This window comes from Marmota monax, unplaced genomic scaffold (genome assembly GCF_021218885.2).
Source record: "Marmota monax isolate L192 unplaced genomic scaffold, Marmota_monax_Labrador192_F-V1.1 WCK01_AAM20220418_F8-fsc00119, whole genome shotgun sequence".
In the NCBI taxonomy this organism is placed as follows: domain Eukaryota; kingdom Metazoa; phylum Chordata; class Mammalia; order Rodentia; family Sciuridae; genus Marmota; species Marmota monax.
The window spans coordinates 2782497-2798934 of NW_026694771.1; positions in this window are offsets into that span (position 1 = coordinate 2782497).

The window sequence follows — 16438 nt, forward strand, 5'->3', positions numbered from 1 at the left end:
TCTCACCCAGCTTCTATACCTCCTTTCTCACCTTCATCTTAGACTCTTAATTTAGACCTCCACTTCTCTTTCTTGGATAAGAAAATCAAATTGAGCACAGGTTAAAGACATAGTCTTTTAGGGAGTGAGCAGAGTGTAGAAACAGGCCAAGAAAATAGGTGTAATTTGCAGAAAGGGAGAATGCTATGATCAATCCAGGAAAAATAGTCAGAAGCATGATTACACAAGCTTAAGAACTAAGTTTAGCAGTTTAATCTCTCAGAGACACGAGGACAACTTGGAACTTCTACTTCAGTCTCCTTATCACTGCAGGTTCAACCTCTGTAAAACTGGCTAGCACATATTAGACCTTCACCTCACAACACCACCTTCTAATTCAGTAAGTGATGCCAGTCCCTGGCAGTAAGTGACTTCATAGAGGAAAATGCAGGTAAGAAAAGAGTTGATTACATTATTTTCTACTTCACTGAGACCTGTCCCTGAGGGGTTAAGAAATGTTCCCTAGAAGAATCAATATCTGAATCAAATAGTAAGGACAAATAGAAGAGGGAAAGGCTTTTGTCTTGGGGCAATAGGGAGGTACTAAAAGTTTTAAGCAATAAAGGGATATGATCAGATTTATATTTAGAAAGATCTGTATTTTTGAGATGATATCAGCCTGTGGGCATAAAGACAGAATATAATAAGATTTATTTTTTGAAATTAAAAATCTTGGGTTAAGTTTTAAAGGATAAAATTTTAGTCATGGAGAATCCCTAAAGGTTCATTGGGTCCCCAAAATAGTCACAATCTGTGACCATAAGAAAATTTCAAACTTGAAATGACCCCAATCTGGACTTGGCCTGCATCCTAAGCATTGGGCCAGTTTCCAGTGGGACTTTTCTTTCAGGCTACCTCTGGGAATTCCTTCCTGTATGTTCCAGAGATACATTAATCTCAATGTGCTCCAAAACCCAATGGCCTTTGTCTGCCTCCTCTCTGTGATCATAGCTTTGCATACTGTATTATTTATTTCAGTAAATGGCATTATCTTTCTTCCACATCAATAAAATAAGAAATCTTTGCTGTTCTGGATTTCCCTTTTTTCTTTACTATCCATCTGCTCATATGTCCTACCCTCATGTAATTTCCTGAATACCTCCTAAAATATCTCTTTTTTTCCTTCTTACTTCATTGATAATGCCATAATCCAGGCCCTGTCATCATTAAAATAGCTGCTGACTATTAAAATAGCTGCTGCCAGACCTCAATGTATCACAGCTCCCTATACGTAATTCCCTCCTGCACTATTCCTCCACTGAACATTTTCATGAGAAAAATCTGATAATGTCACTCTCCAGTTTAAACCCCTGCAATAACTGGAACAAATTAAAACCTAACTCCTTCATACAAGTCCATGTGGCCCTTGACCTGTTGGTCAACTATCTTTTTAGCATACCATATCTTGTCACACGCAACCTTGGCATGTCAGCCCTAGTCACAATCTGTGATGGACAAGCTTTTAATCAAAACATCAAACTCCATTTTCAATGTCATTTTCCCTGATACTAAGCAAAATCAGTCACTTTCTTGCTCTGTGCTCTAGTAACACTTGGTATGTTTGACTTTATCACTTTAGATTATAATTTTTGATTCAGATGTATTCTTCTTTCCCCCTAAATTCTAAGTCTTAATTCTAGTTCCATTGGTTCTAGGATGAGTCTTATGAATTTCTAAATTCATATTGCATGCAAAATTCTATGTGTAAATGAAGGCATGCACATGTAGGCAAATGGGTCCACAACCTCAAAAAAGTTAAGTATCATTATTGCCCTAGACTGTGTGCTTTTTTTAGGGCACAGAACATATTTTGTCTTTCTTTGTATAACCAGTTTACTGAAGAGTCTCATCTCAGCAGGGCATAAACATGAAACAGTTTTATTTTTCTCCAATCCTTACTTTGAACTATGTTCTGTCAAATATGCCTTTCCTGCTCTTTAATGACATCTCAGACAGATCTTGTCACTTTCCAATCTCTTTCAGTTATTAAAAGGACCAGTTTATATGTTTGGCTCTTGATTCAAACAAACCAACTCTAAAAACACACCTTTGAAACAATCATGGAATTTGAATATGAATTACTATTGAAGAATATCCTGAAATATTATTTGGCATAATAAAATTGCCATAATATAATTTTTATGGGCCTAAGCACTAGAGATATATGTTAAAATATTTTTAGATAAAATCTATATCCTATCTTCAGTTTGATTCAAAATACTTAAGAAAAAAAATGAAAGAAAGATTGACAAAATGTTGATAATTATCTAAGCTGCGGAATGAGTATATGGATATTCTTAATAAAATCCTTTCCATTTTTTGTTTATATTTGAATTTTTTTTCTAACAAAGTATTTTCTTCTAAATTCATTCTGGTACAATCTAAAATGCTGTTCTCACTAATATCTAGTGGCACATTGATAAATGTTTATCAATCAGCTCTACAGAAAAATTAAAAAAGAAAAAGAAAGAAAGAAACCAAAAAACCCTGATTTTCAGCATTTTCCAATTTTCATGTTGTAAATATTCCTACCATGACCAATTTCAAGCTACCAGAATGATGCTAGTGGAAGCAGAGCTGGTAAGACATGTGCATGAGCACACTATTACATAGCATTTCTACCATTTGTATATCATAGACATAAATGATAGCATAAAGTAAAATAATTAAGAAATGGTGAACTTTGAGTATTTTTGCTTTTGAAGACAACTTGTTTGATTGTGTTATTATTATTTCTCTTTTAAGAATGGTTATATAAAAACGGATTAACAATATTTCTGAAAATTTAACAATTTTCTCCTCTGAACAAGCCCACTCCAGAGAACCACTGCAACATTGCCCCTTTCTTCAACCACCTAATGCATCAAAATTTGAGAACCAGAGCACTAACCTCAAAAGTCATATCCCCACTGGTTAATACTCTGAGAACACCCAGTTCCTCTTACTAAGAAATAACCAACAAGGAAAAGGGAGAGACAAAAAAATTTACATCTTTCCTTCTGTCACTATCCCCTCATGCTACTCTAAATACCTGATGCAAGTTTGCCTCTTGAGTGATATTCCAGTTCATTCCCTGTCTTCTTCAACCCTGTGTTTGCTTCAAAATAGTTATGCACCCAACTCTACAATATTTAACAAGTGCTGCAAACACTCAAAAAGGCATCATTTGATTTTTTATGAATTGCATTTTGAAGCAAGAGGATAAGAGAACCTTTTTATTCCTAGTAAACACTGTTAGGGTATTGATGCCTTAAATTACTGAGTGCCCTCTTGGATTAAGCTTAAGTATAATATGTTCATTCATTATTTACAACCATTTAAAAAATTTAAGTAGTCCAATCATACTGTTAGTTACATTTGTCTTTTCTGTATTCTAAATCACATGGCTTCAACTTAACAATGATAAACCATAATATGTATTTTAACATCCTCACTAAGATGAATGAATTTATTTGTACTACTTTTATGTACATTCTGGCTAGGAGGAACAGACACAAGAGAGTAATTTTAGTACAGAATTTTATCATAACCAAAACAAATAAAATTATAGTCAGTATATACTGCACCTATAATCTTTACTCAACCACAAAAGAACAAATTTACATAGATTTCCAAGGTACAAATCAATTCTGAGATTGTACTCCTTACTACATGATTTATAAAACAGATGACTCCTACAAGTAAGTAATAGATTGGACTACCAGAGTGTCAGACTAATAACACTGGAAGGAAAGTAGACAGTATTGTATATAGATGATCCCTTAATGCCCAAGAATTTGAAATTTCACACACATTCACATACTAATATTTATTTTACCCTTAATAAGTACTAGAGTCAGGGGCTGGGGTTGTGGCTCAGCTGTAGAGCACTTGCCTTGCACATGCAAGGCCCTGGGTTCACTCCTCAGCACCACATAAAAATAAATAAATAAATAAAATAAAGGTATTGTGTCCAACTACAACCAAATATATATATATATTTAAAAAGTACTAGAGTAATTTGTATAAATAAGTCTTATTTAATGCCCATTTTTCAGGCAAGGAAATCAAGATTAAGCAGGTTAAAGAAATTTGGAGATAGCCTGGACACAAATAGAACCTATATGATCCCAAAGCCTGTGGTCTTTGTCCAAAATCACAGTCTTCAAATGTGGAGCTTCACCTTGTACTGTTGACTCTAATGATCCTTCCACCACAACCAGCACCATCTCAAAGCCCACATTTAGACCATATTAAATCTTTACTAATGCAAATCCAGAAGGAATAATAATAAACATTGATACCCATAAAAATTGAATCCTGGTAAAATCTCACTCTACCATCTATCAGACTTTCCTATACAAACATGATATTGGTGATAAAATACTATTTTGAGTCTGGTGATTCTTGATTATTTTTTTTACCACATGTTGGAAGATATCTATAAACTAATCTATAGCATGCAAGAGTGAAGGAAGAGAAAGAACAGTTTCTTACCTATCCTATATTTATGACTGGGGCCTCTATAACAAAAGACAGATTAACAAGAGAAAAGCATACAAATTTATTTAATAGTTTTTTTAACTTAGGAACCTTCATAAGGAAATGGAAACCTGAAGAAATGGATAAAACTGTTTATTTTTTTATGCCAGGATTAATGAAGACTGATATTGGGGAGAAATATGACTAGAAAAGGGGGATGATCTAATTATAATAAACAGAGGGACACTTAACAACACCTGTTTGTTAAGGCCTCTGTCTCAGGCTCCTTTCTTCCATGTGGAGGGAAGAAACCTAACATGAGGATTTTATATCTTGCCTCAGGAAGAGGTCAAAAAATTCTTCCTTTGTTTCTTAGTCTTCTTCAGGGAAGAAGAGCAGGCTGAAGGGTGAGATGGTTTTCTTGCTTCTGTTGTTTTCTCTAATGCCAAGGTTTCATATCTTGGAAAGTGTACCTAAACTATTACAGATCAAGAGATCTGTTAGCCTTTCCAGCCTCCAGTCTTTACCTCTGGTTTACTGCTGAAGACTGAGCACCTAGAACAATTTCTGACTCTTAGGAAGAGGTCAAGAAATGCATCCACTGTATATAACCACTTCAAAAAAGAAGGATTTTGAGCACAGCAAGCTAACTTAGTGTTCCATCTTGTACTGATTTTAAAAAGAAAAAAGATAGTCCTTCATAAAAAAAGATGGTGTTCATGAGGTAAAATGATGTACTGCATTACAGAAGTGAAGATTCAGAGGTTGAAATGAAAGACACACCAAAGTAAATGCAGATTTCCTTCTCATAAACACTCCTTTCTTGCTACTTATTATCTTTGAGCAAGGATTATCTGAAGAATGCAGTTAGGATGTTGGGTGATAGTTACCATTCATTAAGAACTTTCTAGAGGCTTCTAAAGAAGCATACACAGTAATTTTTGTTTCATTTTGTTAGCTATTTATCTTTGATGGAGACTTTTAAGATGTGTGCTCTTTTCTTTAGCAATTATTAAACTGGCAAATTTTTAAATTAGCATATCTGTTACATCTGAGTGGGACAGTTTCTACAACTGCTATCACTGCCTCATTGATATGCAGGAAGGATCTCAGAGACTTTGGGTTTAAGAGAGAACTTCTACTGCCTCTGAAATAAATGGCCCTGAGTGAATGCCAGGTTGTGGGTGGTTCTGTTGCAGAAGGCCGTTGTGAGAATCAAGGAGAACATACATGGGAAAATACTCTGGAAACTGAAATTATTTCAAAGAAAGAAGGCATAATTAATGAAGTATTAATGATAATGCTAAATTAATGCATTTACTACTCTTATTTTTATCTTCTTTAAAATAAGAAAAAAATCACAAACTAAAATGGAAACATACACTAACAGTTCAAGCAAAGGGATCCTAGGCTCTTACTAGAAATGGTGCATAAAAGATGGTGTTCAGCTTTTGAGGATAACCATGACATTGTTAATTAACTGAAAATTATAGTGTAATTTGTCACTGGTTTCTCTGTTCCAATAGCATCTCACTTATCAAGAACACAGTACCAACTATTTTTTTTCACCTAGAATATGAGCAGAGTTTGTATGTGCAGGAACAAAAGAACAGTAAAAGTGAGTGTCTCTAAATGTAGTGAGCTAGAGCACTCATTTATTTGACCTCTCTGATTCAAACCTAATCACTCTCAGCTTATGTACAATTCTTTATAGTTTCCAAGACCACAGTAGACTCCAAGTAACATATTTTTATTAAGGAGACAACCCACTTAAATTGGATATACTATACATTGACAGTAGTGAAAAAGTGTGTGTTTAATGCCTGCAATATAAAAAAGACAATTAAGTGTGAATACAAAAGCAAAAATCAAGGAAGAGTAGTATAGAAATGAACAAGCCTGGTAAACCTGGTGGCCCTTAAGGGCACTATTGCTTTACAGAATAATCATTGATGTGCATAATGATGACCCTGAGTCATCAAGAAAAGGTTAAATAATGTTCAAGCTTCTCTAATTAAGAAGGTAGCAAAATGTACAATACAATTTAGAAATATTTCCTTAATAAATGCCTAAAATCTTAAATGAAGTTGTAAACAGACAAATCTCCTATTATCTAAATGAATATTTCCCAATAGTTCAGAATCCCTGAGGCTTCATCAAGTCCTACATCTTATTCTTCATTCTCTCTTACCCTATTTAGATAAAGCCATGAGGGTGAGGTCCTCATGGTGATATTAGTAGCCTTATAATGAAAGATCAAGGAGCTTCCTTCCCCTCATTCTCACCATCTGAGGATTCAGAAAGAAGAAAGTAGCCCTCTGCATGCCAAGATTGGGGCCTTCACCAGAGCTCAGTCATGCTGACACCCCAATCTGAGATTACCCATAGTCCAGAACTATGAGAAATAAGCTACAGGGTTGTTTAAACCATCCAGCCTTTGGTATTTTGTTATGGCAATCCAAGCAGAATAAGACACTAAGACTCCCTTGTATCATACTGAGTGTTGCAGTTTTGATACAAAGTGTCTCTGAAATGAAAGCGAGGAACCAAGAGATGGGCAAGCAAGACAGAGATACACACAAGAGTTTATTTGTCAGAGCTGACAAATAAAAGCCATCTCTCCATAGACGGGGAGAGGCAATACAGGCTTGGGTTCCTGAAGTTTATGGGGTAGGCTCAGGAATTAGAGCTGGGCAGATCCTAATGTGAGTAGTGAAGGGTTGGGTTGGTATGAGGGAGTGGTGAGCCTTTCTCAGAAACGCCCTTGGGTGGGAAAGGGAAATTTTTCTCAAATGGCAGCTGTCACTTAAGATGGCCATCCAGATGTTAAGCCCTTGTATTTCTGAAGAACCAGCAGCTTTTTGGAGTCTTACAGTCTCCAAAAAGCTGCTGGTTCTTCAGAAATACACCGAGGTGAAATGTTTGAATCATGAAAACTGTAACCTACTCAGTTTACCTACCTGAATGGACTGGGTGGTAACTGTAGGCAGGTGGGGTGTGCCTGGAGAAGGTGGGTCACTGAGGGTGTTTTCTGGAAGGGTGCATCTTCCCAGAGGTTCTTTCTCCTCCCTTTCTATCTGCTTCCTGACCCTGCCGAGAGCTGAGCAGCTTTCCTTCACTGATCCCTTCCCCCAGGGTGTGCTGCCTCACTTGGGCCCAGAATAATGAAGCTGACCATCAAGAAACTGAAACTATAACCCCTAAATAATTTTTCCTCCTTTAAGTTTTCCTGTTGGGTATTTTGACCACAGTGATACAAAATTTGACTAAAATACCCAGCAACTATTGTTCACCATTCACAGTCATCCCTTCAGGAAAGGATTTAAAGTTTGTTTTTTTTTTTTTAATTTTTTTTTTAATATTTATTTTTCAATTGTAGTTGGACACAACACCTTCATTTTATTTCTTTATTTTTTTATGTGGTGCTAAGGATCAAACCCAGGTCCTTGAACGTGCTAGACAAACGCTCTACCCCTGAGCCACTATCCCAGCCCCAGGATTTAAAGTTTTTACCTCTAGGACAGCATGGGAAGGAAACAGTTTGCCCAGAGAGGCAGAAGTAATACAGAATAAATGATGTGTTCAATACAATTATACCTTCATCAACTCCTTGTTCCGGCAATCTTTTGCTCTACCATATTTCCTATGTGAACACAAGCACTAGTGGCCTGGGCTTCTCCAGTAAAGGGAATGGTGTAATGACCTCTGAATGTTTTAGGAAAAAGAGAAGAATAAAATTTAAACAGAGGCAAATAGCAGTCTTATTAGTAATAAGGTAGATTTCCAATAACAATACCATTTTTTCCAAATATTATCTGATAATCAGAAAGAGTCCTGAAAAGTGTTCTTTATTCCAAGAAGAAAAAAAATAAATGCAGCATTTGAGGATTTTAATATAAAACCTGAAGGAGTCCAGGCACTGTTATCCCCAAATATGGTGACCTGGTATATGAATGTTAAAGACCCTTGAAGATCAGCACCTGCTGGAAGAGGCTTTTCTCTGATGTTCCTTTATCCACTTAAAGATTAGACCCACCAAAGAGGAACACAATTGCCTTAGATCCTCTCCCTGATATTCTATTAACAAGGGAGATTAGATTTATGCAGGAAGGACAACTAAGGAATGTCACCATGCTTAGACAGACTTTGTCACCATGTCCAGACAGACTTTGTCATAAGATATTGTCTTTTCTTGGGCTCCACACCACATCCAAAGATAATCATTTACAGATCATTGTCTAGTCTTTAGGGCTATTCATTCCCTTTTAAAGTAGTTTAATGCTCCTCAAAATTTACCTACATTCCTCCCATTTTCCTTTCTCCTATGAAGAACAGGATATGTTTCTGAATCTCACTGAGTTATTGGGTCACCTTACTGTGATGCCCTCATGAATATTAACAGTATGCCTTTTTTTCTTTTTAATCTGCTTATTGTTCATTTCAGTAAAACTTCAGAGGACATAGGGGAAATTTCCCTCACCCATACAAAACCAAAAGTCAACCCAATGCAAGACTTACCCCACTGTGAAGTCAGGGAGTCCTTGGTGGAGGCTTCAGGATCCACAAAGAACTGTGTCTGGGTCAAAACTAAGTGTTAAAGAACCAACATTTTGTTTACATCTCCAAGATTGTAAAAAATTAGTTCCACAAATATTCAAAATATTACCCTAAAACTATGAATAAGACAAAGCTTACTGTGGTAAGGGGAAACACTGTCTTTCAACAGCCTTGGTATCATCTCAGAATGTTACTGAAAGTTCAATCCTTGTCCCTGATGCCAATCCAATAACAAGGACACTGTTTTGAAAAAAAGGAAAAAGAAGTTTTATTGCTTTGCTAGCAAAGGAGATGCACAGTGGACTTCTGTTCCATAGGCTGTGATTCTGCCATCAAGGGGAACAGGAGGCTTTTGAAGAGGTGATTCAAAGGGTACATTATGTGTGTTGTCTGTCCAGAGTTGTAATTCACTTGTTAATTTGGGGGATAATCATTTCTGAGATATTCTGGCACCAACCTCAAGTCTGAATTACTTTGTTCTGTGGTGTGAGTATGCTCAAGGACAGATAACTCTGCTTATGACTGGGAAGAAAGGTAATCCTGTCTCCCCTGAGATTAGGGAGAGGGAGAGATTTGGGAGGAAGAGGAGGAGAAGAAGAGAAAGAAACATGTCCCTTTAAAAATAAGTTACAGTGGCTGAGCAGCACGTGCTATATTCAAAGCAAGCACTGTATTCAAAGCATAAAATGGGCTACAATTGCAGAAAGGGAAAGATAAAAGTTGAGATAATTATTGAAATTTAAAATTGTGATTTAAGCAGGTTTTCAATATTGGGGATTAGTTAGAATTAGGTAAGGTTTACCTTAAGATTTTTGGTGTTAACCCAAATTTCTGGAGACTGAAGGATCTCTGAGATGAAAGGCTCTACTGAGCCATCATAGATGCTAGCCTGAACTTTTCTGTCTGGTCCTGGGACAAGATCCCGAAGCTACCAGCAACAAGGTAGAATAGCAGTTAGAAATATGTCTGCCAGACCTATAAGCCAAGAGCATTTTGTATAATGAAAATTTGGAGAAAGAAAGCATAACTTGTTTCCATTGAGCCTTCACTGGTTATAGGTAAGAGGGCAGGATAACATGAAGTCAGGAAAATAGGTAAAAAAAAAAAAAAAAAATACATAAGGAGAAATGCTTGGCCTCTGGATTGACTAGGGTTGTAAGCAGGATGCGATAATGCCTCCTGTTCTAACCACCTGGGATTTGAGCTGAGATTTTAAAATGCATTAAAAAGTGTGGGATTTTTTTTTTTTGGGGGGGGGTTGTCTCATAGCTGTTAACTGATTCACTTCTTTTCTCTCTCCTCTCCTCCATCCTCTAATCTTTGTGATTTAATTTAGGACATCTCAGAATTTCTCTTTTATCAGTAAACACAGCAAGGCAGGTATTTAGAAGTGAAGAGTTCTGAAGGTCTTGGGTAGTAACTGTCTTTGACAGTTTCTAGCAGAGTTAATGGGTCTCTCGGGAAGTTCCAAGTGAACAATCAAGTTATTTAAAATCTTTTTTAATTTTTTTATTTGTTTTAATTATATATACATGACAGTAGAATGTATTTATGCACTTTGATATATCATACATAGATAAGATATAATTTCTCATTTTTCTGAGTGTACATGTTGTAGAATCATATTGGTCATGCAGTCACATATATACATAAAGTGATAATGTCTGTTTTGTTCTACTATCATTTCTATCCCCATATCCCCTCCCCACCCTTTCCTTCACTTCCCTCTACCTAATCTAAGGTAGCACTATTCTTCTGTAGTACCCCCTACCTTATTGCAAATTACCATTCACATATTAGAGAAAACATTTGGCCTTTGGTTTTTTGGGATTGGCTTATTTTGCTTAGCATGATATTCTCCAGCTACATCCATTTACTGGCAAATGCCATAATTTCATTCTTCTTTAAATCTGAGTAGTATCTATTGAAATATATATATATATATATATATATATATATATATACATATATATGTATGTATGTATGTGTGTATATATATATATATATATATATATATATATATATACACATACATACATACATTTTCTTTATCAACTCATCTATTGAAGGACACCTAGGTTGGTTCCATAGTTCAGCTATTGTGAATTGAGCTGCTATAAACATTGACGTGGCTGCATTACTGTAGTATGCTGATTTTAAGTCCTTTGGGTATAAACTGAGGAGTGGGATAGCTGGGTCAAATGGTGCTTCCATTCCAAGTTTTCTGAGGAATCTCCATACTATTTTCCATAGTGGTTTTTAACAATTTTTATCTTTCAGGACAAGAGCAACCTAGAATGGAAATCTTGTGTTGATGACAGTGAATAGAAAAGTGGATGTAAGCCATGTGGATGGTTTCTACTCTCATTCCACGATGCTCTTGTATTTGGTTGTTTTAAGGTTTTTCAGAGCTTTTCTGACCTGATAATATTATATGTTGTCTTTTCTGTACTCCACATTGTTTTAGCTTCAAAATTACCATCATTTCCAAGACATACATCTTTTTAAAATCTCATTATAATTTCCAAAATCTGATGAACAAGGTAATGAGGAACACCACTCGGGTTTTTCTAAGTGAAAAACTGTAAAAAAGCTGAAATTATCTTTTTGAGTATTTCAATGTTATTCATTCAGAGAGTATATGTTTTCAGCTGATTTTATCATATACCTTTTATCACTTCATTGATTGCTAAGTTCTCTCAATTGTTTGCAAAATAGTGCTAAAATAAGATTGCTTGGGTGTAAAAGTCTATCCTGTTTTTTTTTCCATAGCAGTGCTTTATGTTTAAGAATCACAATTGTAAAAATTCCATTTCAATGTGTCTTTATTTTTATTTCACCAGTTTGTCATCAGCAAAACACTGTGAAGTTTCCTGAGGAGAGAAGAGTTCCTCTGCATTTGAAATGTCTCAGAAAGAAATGTTTTCAATTATCACTGGTATTGTTTCAGATCTATGTTAGTCACTGGTGCCACCACTGGTGACCTTCTCCATGAAACTGCTTTTATTTATACCTTGTAAACTACTTTATTCTTTTAGAGATCATCTTGTTCTTTCTTTTCTCACTTTCCTTGCGTTTTATATATCTCTTCCTTCAATGTTATTAGAAGGGAAATTTGAGGTAAATTACAATTTGATGGGAGGTTTCTGAGTGAAATCTTCAAGTCACAATAAGAATTTTCCTTCTTTAAGACAGCAATAAGATAACAATGGCTGGGCCTATTTACCACAACCAGCATTATGCCAGTCATGTTGGGCATTTTCTTAATTACTTTTAGGGCTGTTTAACATTCCAGATTCAGAAATGTGATCCGCAAGTGACTCACCAGACAGGAATTCAAATTCTACTTCTACCTCACATTATCATTCCATACCCCAGTTTTTCTTAAGTAATCTGTTGGGTCTCTTTTGGAAAGTATCAGGATGGTAATAATCCCAATGGGACACAGTTTTGCATAGTTGCCAAGTGATGTATCCCAGACTCTATTCAAGGCAGTGGAATACTTAAAATTGACCAAAACATGCCCCTGGATCTTAATATTTTATGACTTATTTTCAAATCATGATCCACATCTTTATAAATGTTAGAAAAGTTTATAAATGAACCTCAGAAGATACGGGAGATAAGATAAGCAGTGCTATGTATCCTGCTAAAAAAGGTAGATAAAGGCCTACAATTGTATTTCCCAAAAAGTGGTAGATAGTAATCAATAAATATCTAAAAGACTTTTCATGACATACCTTTGCAAAAGTTGAATTAAACAAAGCTAATATATTTATTGATTGCAGGATTTCTAAACATTTAGTAAGTTCTGAAGAGGATACAGTATATGTTTTTTTAAATTTTTTTAGTTATAGATGAATGCAATATCTTTATTTTGTTTTTTATTTTTATGTGGTGCTGAGGATTGAACCCAGTGCCTCACATGTGTGAGGCAGGCGCTCTGCCACTGAACCACAGCCCCAGCCTGTATATGTTGTTTTCCTAGTTAATCTGTAAAAATAAAATACAAGTTCACAGAGTATTTCCCATGACTAAAATTCAAGGAAAAAAATCATTGAGAAAACAGACGTATAGAATTTATATCAATTAAAAATCATGCTAGGCAGCTCCTTTTCATTTTTTATCAAAAGCAGACAAAATTAATCATTCTTATTGGTAATTCCTACCAAAGTCAGGTCTAAATCTAAATAAATACAATGAGTTATTTATCTGTCCCTCACTATTTGCTATGCCAAGAGAAAAAAAGAATGTGCTTGTTACATGGCGTGGGACACATAATCATACATAATATCTTCCTCTTTAAGAGGATGGGAAAGGCAGTGGTATCATCCCTCCTCACATAGACAAAGTGAAAAATCCTTGGGTACTACACTGATACATGAATACCTACTTTATAACCAGCAGGATTAAATGAGAGTATATTCAAAGCTCTTTAACATAACACCTGGTTCATAGGAAGTGATGAATAAGTGGCTAACTGCTACAACAGTAACAAGAGCAGCCTACCATTTCTAACAATTCAGGCCTTCTGAACAACAGCAACAGTCTCCCAACTGATCTATTGATAATACTCTTGGTAACTCCCAGACTGCTTCTAAATTAACTTTCAAAACTTCTTATCTGAGTATGCCACGCCTCTACTCTTTATAGCACTCTATGGGATAAAGTTCATATACTTGAGCATAGGAAAGTCTCTGCCATTTGGTAAGTCTACCCTTTTAAGTTCATCTTCCATCACCGGCAAGGTCCGAAGTCTCTACCTTTCAACCTCACTGTACCTTTTATCTCTGAAGACACCACACATTCATCCACCCAGCCATTTAAACATGTATCCTGCATGTGCTCCTGCTATTCCCTCAATGCTATGCTCTCTCAACTCCAACCTGAAAAAGGCCTGAGGGTCAAGTCAAGTACTATCTATCCTTGATATCCCCAGTCAAGAGTTAACCACATTCTCCTTTCATACTTTTTATATAACTTTTCACATTCTTTATATAACAAGTGTCTATTTCCATAATTACTAAGGACTGTCTCATAAGATAGAAACCTTGTTTGAACTTGCTTGGAAACAAAATATAGAGATTAAATTGGAAATATTCTGAGTCACTCAGGTAATTTATAAAATATATTCAGGTAGCTCTTTTCCGTCTTTCATCAAAAGCAAATGAAACAAATAATCTTTTTAAATAGTTGAACTCCAAAAAGAGCAGACACATCTAGATTTCTGAAGAAAACGACAGCCACTGACAAAAACACTGCCAGAATTTCATAGCAAAGACAAATCCACTTCTGTTTCTCATTGGGGGGGTTTCCTTTTTCTATGAGATATATTGAGGTAAAATTTACATATAGAAAAACATATTCTTTCTCACATACCAATATATTAGTTGTAGCAAACATACACAGTCATGTAATGACTATCATAAACAAGATATAGAATAATGTTATCACTCTCCAAAATTCCCTTATGTTACTTTTGTTTGTTTGTTTTGTTTTAAATGTTCTTTTATTATTATTTGTTTTAATTAGTTACACATGACAGTACAATGATCTTGAAATATCATACATTTGAATCAGATGGGATATAATTTCTCATTTTTCTGAGTGTACTAGGTTGCCGAATTACATTTGTCATGCAGTCACATATATACCCACAGCAATAATAATGTCTATCTTATTCTACTGTCCTTCCATTCCCCCATTCCCCTCCCCTCCCCTCCCATCACTTCTCTCTACCCAATCTAATGTGACCCACTCCTTTTTTTTTCTGTATAATGAAGGGGGTCTCCTTCCCTCTTCCCTGCAATTCCCATTCTCCCTCCCTTTCCCTCCCACCTCTCTTCCCTAACTAAAGGTAATTTTCTTCTCTTGCTCTTCCTCCCTACCCCATTTTGAGTCACCTCCCTTATATCAGAGAAGACATTCAGCATTTGTTTTTTTTTGTGGGAGGGATTGCTAACTTCACTTAGCATAATCTGCTCTAATGCCATCCATTTCCCTGCAAATGCCATGATCTTGTTATTTTTTGGTGCTGAGTAATATTCCATTATGTATAAATGCCACATTTTTTTAATCCATTCATTAATTGAAGGGCATCTAGGTTGGCTCCACAGTCTAGCTATTGTGAATTGTGCTGCTATAAACATTGATGTGGCTGTGTCCCGGTAGTATGCCGTTTTTAGGTCTTTTGAGTATAGTCTGAGAAGAGGAATAGCTGGGTCAAATGATGGTTCCATTCCCAGTTTTCCAAGGAATTTCCACACTGCTTTCCAAATTGGCTGCACCATTTTGCAGTCCCACCGGCAATGTATGAATGTACCTTTTCCCCCGAGTCCTCGCCAGCATCTTATGTTACTTTATAGCCAAACCTTCCCTGAAACCCCACCTCTGGCAACTATTAATCTGCTTTCTGTTCCCAGAATTTGGCCTTTTCCAGAATACCATATATAATCACACAGTACATAGCCTTTCATGTCATTTCTTTCACTGAGCATAGTATATTTGAGATTTATCCATGTTGTTCCATGCATTCATAATTTCTTGCTCCTGCCTTATTGCACTAACTAGAACCTCTGGTGTGATATTGAATACAAGTGGTACAAATGGATATCATTACTTTTTTTCCAGTCTTCAGGGGGAAAATAGTCAATCGTTTAACATTAAACATGGCATGAGCCATAAATTTTTTGTACATGCCTTTTATCAGGTTGATAAATTCTCCTTATATTCCTAATTTGCTAAGAGTTTTGCTACTGTTGCTGCTGCTGTCATTGTTGTTATTTTAAACCAAGAATGGATATTGAATTTTGTAAAATGTGTGGGTTTTGTTTGTATTATAAAGATTATATGATTGTTCTCTATTAGTCTACTAATATGGTGAATTATATAAATTGATTTTTAAACATTAAACAAGTTTGTTTTTATTTCCATGATAAGCCCTACTTAGTTGTAATGTACTATTCTTTTTACATATTATTGTATTCTATTTTCTAATATTTCATTGACGATTTTAGCATCTATTCATATAGTACATTGATTGTTAATTTTCTTAATTTGTGATGTTTTGTCTGGTTTTGGTATCAAGGTGAAATGTGTTAAGTATTCCCTGTTCTATTTTCTGGATCTATCTTCTTTCATAATTTTTAGCAAAAAAAAATTAACTATGAATTAAATTTCTTTAAGATACAGGGCTATTCAGATTATATATTCATTCTTGAATAACTGTTGGTAGTTCTTATCTTTCAAGGAATTTTTCAATGTCATCTTAGTTTTTGTATATGCAGGCATATAGAGTTGTTTGTAGTAATCCACCATTCTTTTAATATCCATAGAATAAATAATGATGTTTCTTCTGTCATTTTTGATACTAGTAACTTTA